This window comes from Chamaea fasciata, unplaced genomic scaffold (genome assembly GCF_029207755.1).
Source record: "Chamaea fasciata isolate MVZ Bird 193981 ecotype frontalis unplaced genomic scaffold, bChaFas1.0.hap1 SCAF_3, whole genome shotgun sequence".
NCBI classification, from domain to species: Eukaryota; Metazoa; Chordata; class Aves; order Passeriformes; family Sylviidae; genus Chamaea; species Chamaea fasciata.
This window is the reverse complement of record NW_027094088.1, coordinates 90606936-90620057: the sequence shown is the minus strand read 5'-3', so window position 1 is coordinate 90620057 and position 13122 is coordinate 90606936.

The following is a 13122-nucleotide window of genomic DNA, read 5'->3' as shown; positions in this document are numbered from 1 at the left end:
CTGGATGAAACTACTCTTTTGAGATTCCAACACAGAACTGGTGTGAACTGTTCTGAGGTATGATCATGTTACAAACTGGTCTTAGCTTTTGAGGGTGCTTTTTGCAAAATTCTTATAGGCTAGAGTGGAAAAAAGTTCTTGACCCTGCATTTATAATCCATTTTCATGCATTTTACGTTAACAGTAGTTACTATTCTGCATTTCCTCTTCCTCTTCCATCTCCCTGCAGCGTCTGGTGCTGTAGGCAAATAATTGAATAGGGTTGAAGACCTGCACCAACTCACCAAACTTTCAGTGTATTTTAAGAGCCAGATTTACCCCAAATAGTGTCCCACAAGACCGAAATATTTTGTTTCTTGTCAAATAGGTCAAATAATTAGGGATTTTTCTCTGTCACTGGTGTTAGTATATTCTTCTTTCTCACCATGTTGCTCATAATTTCAGAGAGAGAAAATGTGATTAAAGTCCACTCTTCTCAATGCTGCTAAATCTTTAATTACCCTGAGTTCAGAGAATGATGAGTCCCAAGAATCTTGCCACTATATAACAGCTAGTTTGCTCCTATGGCATTGCTGAGGCTGCTAATAGGAGACACAGAAAGAAAAACAAGGTGTTTCTGATGATCAAGTAGTTCTGAAATGGGCATGAAGAAAGTGGTCACTTACCCGGAGTTACGCAGTGATTAACTCAGCTAACGTGTGGCTAGTGCCATCTGTCCCCAGTCTGCCTCCTCCTTCACAGTGCCTACAGGAGAAGTGGAAATCAGTGTTGGCTTGTTTATAACCCTGTACTCAAACCACACCTCTGCCTCTGGGGCAGACCCAGGCTGTGGCAGGGCATGACCCACCTTAGCCCATCCGAGGGTTTGGTGGCTGCAGTGTGCTGGGGAGGGGGCAGCACGGAGAGTCACCCCGGTGTGCCTCTGTCCCACTTCTCTGCTCTGATCCCAGAGAGCCCTGTGAGCCCGGCCCTGCTCTCTCCTTCCCTGCCTACTTTTGGGTATTCCTCTCAAAATCTGGGCACATCTACCGTGAAGTGTAGAAGCTCTTTAACGGGAAAGTATATTTTCATTTCATATAGCAAGCAGCTTCTGCTGGAGAAGAGTGATTTTAGAAGAGCTAATGCTAATCACAGTAGGGTGAACAAAGTATAAACTGCATTATTTTGCATTAGTAATTGGATGCCTTGCTCCTTGCCTGTTCCTGCTATGGTGAGTTTTTGTTGACTTGCTGTATGGATTACAACATCTAATCCTTCAAAACAATGTAAGGTTTTCCACAGAATCATAAATCCATCATTGCCCATTGCAGCCTGACAACAATTTTCTTCTTAACCTCAGAACTAGTGGGACTGGGATTTGGAGCTGTCATGTTACTCAGTATAAGGGAGCTGGTAAAGAGTGCAACACTGTATTTCCATGAAGAGTATTACGTGTCCTGAATCAGTTAAGGGCAGCATTTGCAATCCCTTTTCATGTGCCATGCTGCCTATCCCTTTCTCTTTTATCACAACAAGTGTAAACTGTTTGAGATAATCCTGTTGTTGAGAGAAAACACTGTCTTACTGCTTAGAGCAAACAGTAAATCATGTTTTTTAAAAAAAGAGATGAGGGAAAGTATTTTTGTAAATGCTCTGGTTTGTCTGAAAACATGTACATGAATCTGAATGGTTGTCATCCCGTGTTGGAATTTTTAAAGTATTAAATCCATTCAAACTGCTTTCTTGAAGGACCTCATGGTGCCAACTTCTGATAGTCAGAATAGTTATTAAGTGATCTCTGTACTCATGTTTTTCAGGAGGCTGTTTCCCTACAGAGCACTCTGATCCTGATATAAGTCCTTTCCTCTCTCACCCTTAAGTATCCATAGAAAATCTATTGTACATTTTGAGAGAACCATTATACCTGGACACTCATCCTGAGTTAAAAGTATTTTATACTATTTTTATAATCTGTTTTATTGAAGTATCACTATCTGTGCAGATCATCCTGCAGCCTGCCTTCCTGGTTGCTGGATACTAAAGCCTCAGTACACAACTCGGAGCCCTCTCCTGCCCATCTTCCCAGCAGAACCTGCAAATCCAATGTGTTGTCTCTGTTGCTTGCTCAGCTGAAGTGTTCAGATATCCTTTCCCACTTTTAAGGATTTTCTACGTCTCACCTGAGAAGGCAGATCCTGCCTTTGCCCTGTCGTCTTTGCAGTCTTCTTGGGACCTCCACTCACATGGCCTGGGAAAAAGGAAGACTGAGAATGTATTTTACAGGCAATCGGAAAAAAAAAAAAATAAAAGGACAAGATAAAAATTAAACATACAAAATAACTGGTTTTTTGGGGTTTTTCCCATTCTCACTGACCATCTTCAGAGAGCCCTCTGGAGATGTGCAGCTGAAGAGTGAGCCACTCAAAGCAGTGGCTGCTGTTGATGTTTCTAGCCCTGCTGCTGACCTCAGGAGAACTCTGATGGGGCCCTGGGTGGGCTCCTCAGCTGTAAGCTACCAGCAGCAACCTGTCAGCTATTGAGAATAATCTTTGGTTAGTGATAGAGCAACCAGTCCAGGTCAGGTTTTGTGGAGGAGGTATTTTAACATAACCCTAACTTGTCAGATGAAAAGTATTTTGGCTTTCCCTGGGAAGGATGGGTGGTTTGGTTTTTATTTTCCTAGGAATGCAGTTTTTTCCCAGCTGTGAACATTACAAGATATAGGTAGCTAATGAGATAGAAAAATTCTCTTCCTCCCTCACTCTTTTCTTGTTTTGACCACTCACACTGTAAAATAAGGGCAGGGACTCTTCCACTTTCAATGCATAGTACACTTCAAATACTTAGATGGGAGAAGGGTATAGAAATGTCACATCCCCTGGGGTAATTTTGAAAATGACCCAAGGAGCTCTAGGGGAAGACTGGGTAGACTCCTGGTCACTATCCAGAGTAGCCTCATGGGCTCATCATGAGGTTGTAAGTAAGCAAAAGTCTTAGAGATGGCTGAATCCATTCCTTCACCCTTAGGCAGAGTGAGATTTTCCTCAGCACATCCAAAGATACTGAACTATTCTTGCTGTGCAAGGTCAGCAGCCAAAAAGAACATCCCCAGCCCCACAGATGATCACGTCCCAAGCGTGTTGGTTGAGACTGTGACTGCCAACCAAAGCCATGGTAAAGTCCACAGGAGGTCGTGATGGGGTCCTGGGAAAGAAGAGTTCTTGCTTTGAGCAGAGGCTGCAGTCTCTGGGGGCCGGTCTTCAAAGAAACAGGCCTGATTTACACTTCTGAAAATTTATATTAGAAACAATGCTCTGGTCAGTCTCGTAATTTCTTCTTGAGCGCCTTGCCTTCCTCACAACTCTTTTTAAACAGTTTCTACTTACTTCAGCATGCAAATAGTACTTCAAATACCTGGATTTCTTCCCAAACTAATTTTTTTCAGTGCTGCTGAGGTGACACATCTCCAGACTTGTCTTTTTCGTAAAAATATATTTGAGCTTACAGTCCTGTCTTTTAGTTTTATGGTTTTTTCATTAAGCCTTTCACCTATTCTGAAGACACCTAAAATTTCTCCTGTGCCTCTGGTACATAATTTGGTCTATAGTCTTCTTTCCAACTTCCTGCCTTCATAATTTATTGCATTTTTAGCATTTTCAAGATGCAGTCTGCTAAAACCTGTTTATTTTTCTTTCTGTAATTTTTCTTTCCAATCCTTTGACACAAATTTTCATTTCAGTACTTGAGCAGCAATATCTGACTAACAATAGAGTTTCTTGTATTTATTGGTTTGTTTGAAAAGGAGGACGGCATGATTACACTATTGTCAGAATCTACGTAATGACCTTTCACATCCATATCCATCCTACTTAGCTTCATGGTACAGATGATGTGATGGATGTGGGTCATGTTGACTTCTTCCCAGAGTAGAAGGTTAATGCATCCTCACCTCTTATCAGCTGCTTTTATGAAAGTATTGGAGTTATGAGAGCCAGTCCTTGTTTTTTGTCTATCCTTATTTCTCCCACATAACTCCATTTTAAATGAGGCAAGTTCTGCTTTTTGAATCCTGCTACAGTTTTGTCTCTTGCATTTAAAGTTTATCTTTTCGGTGATTTCTGTGGCAAGATATTTTGTTTCTGAACTTGATCTCATTTTCTGCTTTGGCTGTATCACTGTCTAATAGCTGTACTGTTATGATTTGATAACTTTAAATACTAAATTTCTATCTAATAGAATTTAGAGGCATTCTGTATTCTTGTAATTGTGTTTTTCTCATTTAAAAGGAAGCTCTTTAGTATGGCTGGACTAAAGGCTGTTTTTATTTTATTACTGGAGTAATTTTATTCACTGAATTTTTCTAAAACTGAAAGTTCCTGTGGCTTGTTCACTGCTGCCCCCAGCCTCTGTGTGGGAATGGCTGCTGTGGGATGTCCCTTGACCCTTTCATCTCCAGGATGGCTTCTCTGTGTCAGGTCAAAACAGCTGGAACTCAGAAATGCCAAGTTACTGCTCTTTAATGAATTACCACATCAAGCCACAGAATTAAGTTGTTTGTGCTCTTACTTTCTGCAGGAAATGAGAAATGAAGCGCATGAGTCTAAACCTTTGCAATCAAAGGTACCATGCCATGCTTTTGCTGCAGACTGAACGCTTTTATTTCCTGCTCCTGCACAGGCACTTGGTCAGTTGCAGGTGCCTGAGCTCTTACACATATTTGAACAAGAACTAAAGTAGTTCAATGTATGCTGAGGACACTTACTGCTGCTACCAGCTCTCCTCGGCACCAGCAACTCTTCTAGGCATGTATATGAGAGTGCCTCTGTTCTCATAATTATAGTGTCACTACCAACATGCTATAATTAGACAAGTTAAAAATTGTCTGAGCTGAAATGCACTAAACTCCAGATGCAATTATCACTGAGAAAAACTGTTTTGAAACTTTAGCTCCAGATAGGTGATATCCTGACACCCTCCTCACCTTTCACTTGAATGGAGCTTTTTGTGTGGACTTTACACACATGGATAGTCTTTGTAAACAGCTCTTCTTGTCTTTTTATTATATACCCGTAGAAGCATTAGAGGCTCAATGGAGTGCATTTTTTTTACGTAATTCCTTTATGTCATCTGCCAGCCAGGGGGTTGTTGTTTTATTACAGTAGTTTCTCATTGACTATATGCATTTCCTGTGTAGGGGGCTGCATCCTCTGAAACTTGGAAGAATAATCAGTTCACTCCTTTATTCTGTGTGAGGTGTCCATGCTCCTTGTTTCTTACCTCTTGCAGATAGTGGGTGTGAGCTCTGCACAGCATGGACAAGATGTTCTACCTTTGAACTGCTGCCAAATTCAATGAACTGTCAGCTTTGATGTATCCTCGTTTCTTCAACCTACTTTTATGAGGGGGAAAAAAAAGCATCACTGAGGCTATTTGCTTTTTTGCTACAACCGCTCCTCATATCACTTTGACAATGTAGTTGCCTTGTTATATCCCTTGTATGGATCATTGATCGTGTCACTTTTTATAATCATTGCATTTTTGTTCCAACCCTGCAGTGAGAGCACTGTCAGCAGAGAAAAGGTAGCGCAGAGCTCAGACTTCTGCCCTGTTCTCACAAATGCAGTAGCAGGAGATTCATCATCAGAGGCTCTCATCAGAAACCCCCATTCTTCACATAGTTTTGGAGCTCTTGGCAGACTTTCTGCTTCCACCCACACAGTAAAGTCTTGTCTAATAATGCAAACAGCGTGAAACCCATTAAGATCAGAATGGCAGAATAACTGAGTCAAACTCTGCCTTTTGATAGCGGAGAGTTGTCTTTTTTGAAGGAAGGCAGGAAAGTGTGTTTCAGCTCATAAAGCTGGCTGATTTCTGACACTGAAGCAGCGATTTATGTTTGCCCCATGCGTGGCAGGATGCCAGGGTGGGCTGAGGCAGCATGTCTCTTCCTCAGTTGTGCTTTTACTGTGCCTGCTGCAGAGAGGTCCTGCCACATCCACAAGGAGCTCCGTGGGATGTGACCTGTGGGCAAGACTACTAACCATCCCTCCTGCTTCCAACACATAGCTTTGTTATACTTGGACCCTGTGTTTTATTTCAAGGTGCTTGCTGTTCCCCTGCCCTTTCCTCAACCCTAGCCTCTGCCAGACTGACTTAAAAGCTGCAGTCATCTGATTTCTTCTGGAACATTGCTCTGACAAGGAGGCTTAGCGTTCCCAGCGCTGTGGCTTTAAAGGATGACTATCCCCAGGGGTGGCAGGATGGGCCACACAGGCACTGAGAGGCTTTGAACTCCACTCTGTGTGTATTAGCACCACAAATTAGTGCCTCTGCTTAACACATTTATCAGTATTTCTTGCTGCACCGTTGTACTCTACAGTATGTAGTATTGATTTGACATGAATCAGCAGGGGAAGATTGCACATCCCAAATGTATGATGTGCAATGTTGGCTTTGTAAAATACTCATCCCTAGTTGATGCTTGCAGCACAACACTACACACCTAATTGCCCATATGTAGAACTGTGTCAGCAACCTGCCTGGGTAGGGTGCAGTAAACACGTTCATCTATTATCTAGATCCTGTTTTAGCTTAAACAGGGGGTACAGGTTTCTAAGAAAATGAAGCTTGGCCATTTAAACTCAGGTTTTGTCTGGTGGACTGTATGTGTGTAGTTTTCATTCCTGGTAAAACCCAGAATGCATCAAGCAGACCACAGCTCAGTAAGATGGGTTGCTTCCTTCGAAAGCTAACAACTTTCATAGGTATGCTGGTAACTGAAAGACTAAGAAGGGGCTGGAATAATAATTGACTGTAGGGTTATAGCTGTGGACTAAGTAAAACCCCGGAACAGCTTGCCCAGAGAGCTGGTAGATGCTCTGTTCCTGGAAATGCTCACGGTCAGGTTGGATAGGGCTCTGAGCAACCTGATCTAGTTGAAGACTTTGCTGCTTGCTGCAGGGAGGTTGGACCAGAAGACTTTTAGAGGTCAAATGCAAGTGCAGGAGAGAGAATGGGACTGAGGCCTGGGAGCTGGGGGAAGAATGGTTCACCCCTTCCAGCTTGGGTAAGCACTTGTGCTAGATTAAGGGATTGTGGAACTACAGTGTCATTTGTCTCTGCAGACACAAGTATGGGCGCTACATGCTTTCCACAGTTTGTTCCTGCTGTGGTCTCCTTTACTAGAAAGGTACCTTTGATTAGACCCCTCATTTCTACCTCTCATTACAAACAGACTTTTGAAAATACTGACTTCTTTTTCTGCTTTAATTGCCTCCAGTATCTCAAAACCAGACACTTAATACATTTTCTGATTTTTTTATTTTGTATTCTTTTATTCCCACACCAAAGGTTTGTTTCCCTACATTAGCTCCTCTTTTTTTGACTGAGTGTGCAAGGAGGAAGAAAAACCATGCTGTCAGATCTCTTACAACTACAACTGAAAGAGAGTAGGTCTCCAACAACACGTATTGACTAGACCTCTCTCGGTTCAATTGTTTTTTTTTTCTATTTGTCAGTGAAGCCTTAGAGCCAATTAATGCCATGACTAGGCCCTGCAAATTGCAGCATGCCCACAGGTGGTGGGACACGATGGCTCTGCTTCCCAGAGTCTCAGGGGTGTTCCTGGGGCTTGTTAGGATGCACAGTGTAAGGGATCTCGGAGTCACACAGTTATGAAAAAACACCACCAAAATGAAAGTGGTCCAGTCCTATGTACGTGGGAAATTCACATGTAGCTGCTGAAAGGTCACAGAATCATCTCTATGGGTACTGTGATATAAAGGGAATATTTCAGTCAAAAGAGTAAAATCTTCCTTAAACTTCTTTAGAAACATATATTTATAAGAGAGGGAAACTAACATAGTTAAGTTGTGATGGGTTTCTTTTTTTAAAAAGAGCAGGGCAAAGAGAGAAAGATCTTGTTTACATTTTTACAGAACAGTGATCCAGCTTCTTCTTAAACTCAAATTGCCATTGATTTTAACAGCAGAAGGAACGAGTCTCACATTGATTTTAGACAACAACTAAAAATTGGATTTTGTGTGGCAAACTGTTTTTGGATCATGCCTAATTACATCACTTTGGGTAAAAGCTATTTAAAAACCCCATAGTTATCATATTCCCTTTTAAATGCTATTTTATCTGAAAAAAAAAAAAATCTCTTGGGGGGGGGGACCCCAATTTCTGTACTCAGTTCAGTTTTATCTACCAGACAACATTCTGAATTCTGTAAAACCTGTAAGCAGAGGAGTGAACTTGCAGGTTGTGGGAATGACGGCTGGGAGCAGGGTCACCGTGGCTCCGTGTGTCCGCTGGCCAGCGGAACGGGGCTGCAGGAGCAGCGCTCCCACCGCGGCATCCCAGCGCAGCCGCGGTGACTGGGTGCCGCCTGCGGCCCAGCCCTTGCCGGGAAGCTTGTGTTTTGTTTTCCACACTCAGTCCTGCCTTTCGTCCTGTTGCCTCAGAATGTGCTGCTGCGGGCCACTCCCTGAGGTACTTCAAGGCATGGTTTATTTTGCTGGCGATGCCAAGAAGCTTTGGCTAAAGGCATGAACAGGTGGTGCTTGGCTTGATTCGTGCTTCCTCCTCTTCTGGGAGTGCCTGGGGAGGTGCCCGAGGGGCAGCTTGAGGTGCTGATAACGTCCCAGCAGATGTGTAAGGATTTATTATTTACGTCATGCCCTCTTCACATTGCTTTAGCCTTAGCTGAGGTGCAAATGTGCCCTGCCCTGGCCGGGGGCAAGTGGCCCAGGCCACAACAAGTATCTCTCTGGGGTGCATGAAGGCAGCACAGGGCTCCCACAACTGACAAGATGGGTGAAGTCCTGAGTGTGGTTTTGAAAAGGAAAATAAGGACGGTAGAGGAAGTGTCTTATGAGATTTCTTTGGCAAATCTTCTGAACCTTAAGGGAGAAAATCAGTTTGCATTATTTGGAGCCTCTCCCTGAGCATGGTATTTGTACAGTAGGTATCATTAGCAGAAGCTTTGCTTGGTGAGAGACCTGCAAGTATCTTTTTATGTTTAGATGGTTCCGATTTTTTGTTAAAACTTGAATTTAAATATTTAAATTCTAGCAAACAGTGATGGATGTGGCTGTCATGGTGCCATGCCTGGCACAGCGTCTCAGCCTGCACAACTATGGGGTATTGTGCTTACCTGTCAGGAAGGGTGGTGGGCTGGGGCTGGATGGACATGAGCTGAACAGAAGTTTGGGACCCAAATTACTTCCAGCCTCATTCAGTACCTTATCTGTTGGTCTTGCCCATTTGCAGGTCAGTTTTGTGTTAGTAACATGAACCTCCGCTTGACATTTTCTCCTCCCACTGGCTGTCCATGGGCTGATGTCATGTCCAATCTGTCAGTCTGTGCTCTTCTAACCATAACTATTGAGTGCACCCTTACAGCCCAGCCTGGGGATGTTTGGGCCTTGTTCACCTGAGGAACACAGAAGTCTCTTTCTTCACACTATATTTGCACGGTCACATTGTCATCCTAAATCCTGTGGTTAGGACCAAAGTTCCTTCATGTTTCATCCCTCAGATAATTTCAGATCAGAAAAGCATTCACCTGTTGCATGTGCTATTTTTTTTCAATACCAGCATTGCTGGCATCTGTCTTCAGGTACTTTCAGAACATCCTCTTTTTCTTCTAAAAATATATACTTCCTTCCTGTACCTCCCTCCTTTTTACATTATAAAGTATCACCAAAGTCACAAATATTATGGTGTTCATTGTTCAGTTTAGTTAGCTGAGAAAAAGAATCAAAAGAGAAGGTCATAAAGTAAAACTGCAAGCTGGTAGAACACTGGTGAGAAAAGAAAAGGAAATTATCCTAAGGGCAGAGCTGAGGAGCAGAAAGAAATCAGATGAAGTCTGAAGAGATGGTAATGAGGAAATGCTGCCTGAAAAAAGATGACATTTTGAACCGCCTAAATAAACTGTAGAACTATAAAGAATATATCCATTCATATCAAATCGATTGTAACATTCTTTTTTTTTTTTTTTTAAATACCAGTGGCAAACCCCAGAACCATATCATATTTTAAAACAGCAACAGAAGTTGTAAGCTTCACTTTCTTGGAAATATTTGCTAGCACCTGCAGTCCAGCCAGCTGAAGGTAAACCATCTCCCTGGCTTTGCCAAGTATCAAAACCATCTTCCTGCTAAAGAAAGGCAGAAAACCAGAAGGGAAAGATGCCAGGGGCTGTCACCACTTCTGCTCAGCTCTCCAGCTGGTCACTGTGCAAAGGGTAAATGGCAGGAGAACTGCTCAGCATGGCAGGAAACAGCACCCTGTGCTCCAAGCCCAGCAGGAGCTCATGAGATAGCCCTCATAATTACTTATCCCTGGTGCCTTTTTTTGTACAGTGCTAATCATCATCTTGACTGTTCTCCAGCTCACATGACTGCCTTATGCCTGTTGAAATTATCTTCAACGGTTTGAACTAGTTTTGGTATCTTTCTGCATGTCTTAGGAGTGCTAGAGAGATGTGTCCACACCATGTCCTTACTGCAGCTCCTGACTGAAGGCATGTAGGTGATGCCCTCCTCTCTCTATCTCTGCCAGTTTTTCATGTCTTAGAGCAAGGTGCTTAATAATTTTGCTGGGCTTCAGGTCACACAACTGGAAATTGCTTTCAAGGTCTAAAATATGGCCCTAGCCTTACTAAGAGCTATGTGCTTCCAGACAGGAGAGACCTTGCATATAAGTGCCACCTACTGCTTAAGGAAGTGTATGTCCAGACAACTGAACAGAAGTGCCTTGACAGCTTCCCAGGTGACAGCTGGCCTCCATTGCCTATTTGCTGTCAGCCCACAGGATGGTCATGTAAAACCTGTTGGCTGCATGGGTAGAAATAACAATTCTTCTTTCACAACTGCCCCAGGCTGAGAAAGGCAGAGCAGGAATCATCAGTGCTACAAGCAAGACTCGGCAGCTGCTTTTGGCAGCAAGACGGGAGCTATGGGCTGCCTACCTTGGCTGCACTTACTCCCAAAATCCTGGCACCTTGTGGCTCTCATCCCACTCTGCTTTTTCACCTCTCCCCAGAACCATAAGCCAAGTCTCTTCACGCTTGAATTTTGCTTATTTTGTTGAGAAATTTGGAGCTGCTGTGGTATACCAAATTACTGAACTTTAACTGACAAAAGTAAATCTTTAATCACAGTAATTTACCCTCAGCATACCACTGCAAGAAAATTGATCAAATTATTCTCCCAGCTCTGTTTGGGCAGTTGCACAACTTCCAGGAGCTTAAGTGACGGGAGGATCTGGCCCCTAATCGCCAGGAGAGTCACAGTTACTGCTCAGAGTACCTCCCAAATCCTCTGAGCTCTTGGGCAGTTTTCCTGTTTCAAATTGCCTTGAAAGTATAAAAGAAAAATAGAGTAATCTGTTGAGGCAAGCTTGGCTGAATGTTTCATTGTTCCTTTGTTTCTAAACATGTGGAAGCTGATTTACGTCTGCTGCTATCCAGTTAGTGAGGAACAACTGCTTTATAAAAATAACACTTGGGAAACACAAGGGAAGACAATCGAAATTTGAAAATGAATGGCCATAAGCCCAAAGAGAGTCATGTCTGACAATGAAAAAAAACCGAAACAGATTTATTTTTTCTATATATAAAGCGAACTATGTTTTTAAATCCGTAAGAACAGATGCCCTTTGTTTTCAATGCATGGTCACAAACAGTGGCATTGGGTGCAGGGGGAAACAGTTTTAATGCTTTTCTGGGGGAAAAGGGCATCAGCACTTCCCATCTTTGTCTGTGAACTATTTCCCAGCTGTGGCAAACAGCCAGGCATGGCTGGGGCACGCTTGTACTCCTCCTGAAAGCCATGTTTTCGGCTTTTCCCTCCCAGCTGTAGAATTCAGTGCTTGTTCCAAGGTCACTGAGTAAGCCTGTTAGACAAGCTCAAGGTATTATTAACATTGAAATATTCCTGAGCTGCTCTTGTGATTTTTTTTTACAATACTACCAAAGATATGTTAGTGCAATATTTATTTCCAGGCAAAAACTGAAGAAGCCAAACATATGATGATAAGTACGAATGTACTTTTGTCATCCACAGAGGGCTTTACTGAAAGCACAAGAATGAGCTCTAATGTCTGCACAGTCCTGTGCTTGATTTCTTACTCTTCCAGGATCCACAAGAAATTTGGCTTGCCGCACGAGGTGATTTTGGTTTTGCTATGAAAACAGGACAAAATAATAGTTTTCACATAAAATCTTAAAATGTGTGCTAATCTTAACTACCAGAAGATGAGAATAATTTAAGAGAAGCCACTTAAAGCACTTTGCAACACTTTTGTGTCCTCTGGTAGTGGGAAGGGGCTTTAAAATGTGGATACACTGCACACTGCAGGCTATTTTATCTTGCCAGAAAGATGTGTGTAAGTACATGCATCAGCAGAGCAATAACCACTTTCTTCTCTTGCAGTAATTTGAAATTTTATGCCATTCCTTAGACCTCCTGCAAAATGAACTGATAAGGACGAGGCCTAAATGCAGCAAAGTCACCTACTGTCTCTTCTAGATTTTGTAAAGGATGTAGCTTTTATCAAAACCACCTTTTTTGTGATTTTTGTATTGCTTTCCTTGTTCTTGTAATTGCACAATTCAAATGCAACATTCAAAAGGGGTAAATTCTCCTCAGAAACAGCTTTTTCTCTCTACCCATTGGATAGTAAAAACTGCTGTAATGGACAGGACTGGACAGCAGGCATGCTGTGCTCTTGATCTGTCTTCCTCTTTCAAAAATGTTAAACAGAATATTTCCCAAAATATGTTCAGTGCAAAGGACTCTAAGAGTACTGCCTTCTTACTTTTAAACAAACGCTGAGTGCAGATGTAGGTTATACAACATCACCAGTGAGTGGATAAGTAGACAAGAAAAATGAAAGATAATCTGTTTAACCATTCCAATTGCAAAACCCTCCTGCTGGATCACTCTGTGCTGTCACTTGCTGTCTGTGTAATGCCAAGGTAACCTCAGTGCTGTAACTCTGCATCTACAGCAACACAGGTGAGGGAACCCACATCTAGCAGCCTACCTGGTGTTGATTTAAAATGCTCTGGACATCTTCTGTCAGGCACTGGTTTGCATGGCTTTGTGTAGTCTTCATAAGTAACACATCTCT